We start from the raw sequence: 3,342 nt of genomic DNA on the forward strand, positions 1-3,342 counted from the left end.
CGCCGTTAGCGTCCTAAAAACATCCCAAGGAACTTCACAGGAGCCTTTAATAAATACTCATTTTTCTATCTTTTATCTTTTTCTTAGTGATTCCCAAGGTTTATCCCAGAACTCCACAGCTTTGAGCTTAACTCATTGCCTTTCATGTGGAACCTAATGCCTTCTTTTTGAATGATCAACGTCACAAGGAACAGGAGGAGGCCATTCAGCCCCTCGAGCCTTTTCTGCCATTCAAATAGATCATGGCTGATCTGTATCTTAAGTCCATTTACTCTCTTTGCTCCATATCCCTTGATAGCCTTACCCAATCGATCAATCTGTTTTGAAATTTTCAATTGACCCCCAGCCTCAACAGCTTTTTGGGGAGAGAGTTTCAGATTCCCACTCCCCTTTGTGTGAAGAAGTGCTTCCTGACATCACCCCTGAACGGCCTGGCTCTAATTTTAAGGTTCTGCCCCCTTGTTCTGGACTCCCCCCACCAGAGGAAATAGTTTCTCTCTATCGACCCTATCAATTCCTTTAATCATCTTAAACACCTCGATTAGATCACCCCTTAATCTTCTACACTCGAGGGAATACAAGCCCAGTCTGTGCAACCTGTCCTCGTAATTTAACCCTTTTACAACACATAGTAACTGGAGCAATTCATGTCGATCAGCTCCCAGGCTGCCTAGAGCAGGGTGACTGGGATGGGAATGACCACATCACCGTAATTTGAATATTATTCTGTTCTGTTTCTCTCCCCACCATTTGCATCTTCACCAGCCAGAAAGGGGGGGATGCAAAATCCATGCAGAACCACAGCCAGTCACCAGATGTATAAAATGGTCTCGGGGACTCACCCTAGAAGTCATATAACCTGCTGACATGGACTATCTCAGCCAGGCAGTACATTGCCTGCTTTGGTCCTGACTCCTACTGACCAGGAAGCTGCCAGGTTTGATCACTGGTTTATTGAGTTACTTGTTGTTAGCCTGATGAAGGGGTTCATTTCTAGAGGAATAGAATTGAAAAGCAGGGAAGTTATGTTAAACTTGTATAGAACCTTGGTTAGACCACACTTGGAGTACTGTGAACAGTTCTGGTCTCCATATTATAAAAAGGATATAGAGGCACTGGAGAAGGTGCAAAAAAGATTCACAAGGATAACACCAGAACTGAGAGGTTATACCTACCAGGAAACATTGGACAGGCTGGGGCTCTTTTCTCTAGAGAATTCTGATGCCTGATCAGGAACAATCCCAGAATCCTTGTTTACAAGAGGAGTGGTACTGGATTCATTCAAAAATTCAGGAACGTTTAATCTTTTTTCCAGTTCTCTCCCCTCCTCTCCCTATAAAGTTGACATGGTGGAATGCACTGGTCCTAACCACCCCCAATACCTCACCAAAGTGGCTATGCTTGATGTCCAGAGAGCATGTCAGCAGGCCACTCAACCATGGAGGGCATCACATCGTGCATATACATTTTCCAGCAGGTGTCACTAGATGGCAGCCTGGAGCAGGACCCTGACCCAAACTAGAAATTAAACCTGGGTTAAGTTTGGGTTTGGACAGCGTTGGTCGGTCAGTCACTGCTTTAACCAGCTGAAACACAGCACGAGCACTAATTCTGCTTTTTAAAAAGAATCAAAACTGAAAGCCGCAACAAAAAAAATAAATAAAATAAAATAAAAAACCCAGAACTGAAATGTCCTAACAGCTTCATAGACTGCAGCTCCAGGAAAGGAACTGGCCCCAAACCTCCCTGATGAGAAACACGACTCCTGGAACAATGGGAGTGTCCGTCGCAGCCTGCTTTTCTGATTGCTCAGATAGAAGGTAATTGATCCAGAAAGTCCCCCGTCTACCAATCACTTTTTGGTGAATTGTTCCCCCTCCCCGGGAAATACCCCCCAAATAACTAACAATGATATTGATTTGCTCGCTCTTTGTAATTTCACAAGCTTTAGTGTTCTGGTCTGTCAGTCATTAAGAGCACTTTAAATCCCAGGAGGACGCTCAAACACTAACTTATACAAAGTCTATCCATCTATTTATCTATAACCTTTGCAGAGAATCCCTGAGGAGTTGTTGCAGGAAATGGAGAATTGCAAAGTAGGAAAACTGGAGAAAAGATGTAAAACAGGGCTCCCAATGCCCAGTGCTGTCCAACGAGTCACAAAGCCGTGTGGTCCCTATCCCATTCCTGGTCTGCACTGATTGTAATCAGGGCTCCAAAGGGTCTCAGCATTCCTGGGTTAGTGACTCCCACTCAAAACCGAGACAAAAACTTGCATTTATATAGCGTCTTTCACAACCTCATGACGTCTCAAAGCACTTTACAGCCAATGAAGTGATTTTGAAGTGCAGTCCCTATTGTAATGTAGGATAACGTGGCAGCCAATTTGTGCACAGCAAGGTCCCACAAACAGCAATATGGTAACGACCTGATAATCTGTTTTTGATGATGTTGGTTGAAGGAAAAATATTGGCCAGGACACTGGGGAGAACTCCCTTGCTCTTCTTCAAAATAGGGATCTTTTTCGTCCACCTGAGAGGGCAGACATCTCATCTAAAAGATGGTGCCCCTGACAGTGCAGCGCTCCCTCAGTACTGCACTGAAGTGTCAGCCAAAATTATGGGCTCAAGTCTCTGGAATGGGGCTCAAGCCCATGGCCTCCTGACTCAAAGACAAGGTTTATACAAGGAATAGTCACTCTGAAGGGAGCAGAGGCTGTGGAATGTTACCCCAGCAAGAGTTCCACCTTCAGGAGAGTAGGTGACAAAATTGGAGGGAAAAAGATTCAGAAACTTCAAACCTGACACAGTCATGACGAGCTTCAAAATTAAACAGAATATTCGAACAGGGCTATGGGTGGGGAGAAAGAGAGCAAGTCAGAAAGCCAGCACAGACACGATGGGCCGAAAGGCCACCTTCTGCGCTGTGAACTTGCACAATTCCACTGGCAGGAACTGGCTGCAAGAAACAGGGAGAGGAGCAGACCCGCCATCATGTAATGGAGCCGGGACTTGGCGCCAACACCACGATCCGAACGGACGGTTCGCATTCAGCCAGCCCGCACCCCACCCCACCGCGGAGCGGCTACCCCGGGAGCACCGAGTCCGGAGCACGGCCCCTCTCGGACCCCAAACCGACTCTTTTCCCCCATTTTCTTGCCGCTGCTTCGCTTTTTTTTTTCGCAGCTCCAAGCCTCCGGCGGGAGAGCCTGCGCCTGCGCGGCAGTGGCATGCTGGGAGTTGTAGTCCCCGCCCGGGGCGGCGCCGCTCTCCTGACCTCTGCCCCCGGGGCCGGAGAACTACACCTCCCATCGGGCCGCGCGCGGCCGGCGCAGGCGCAGTG

This window comes from Heptranchias perlo, chromosome 31 (genome assembly GCF_035084215.1).
Source record: "Heptranchias perlo isolate sHepPer1 chromosome 31, sHepPer1.hap1, whole genome shotgun sequence".
Lineage (NCBI taxonomy): Eukaryota > Metazoa > Chordata > Chondrichthyes > Hexanchiformes > Hexanchidae > Heptranchias > Heptranchias perlo.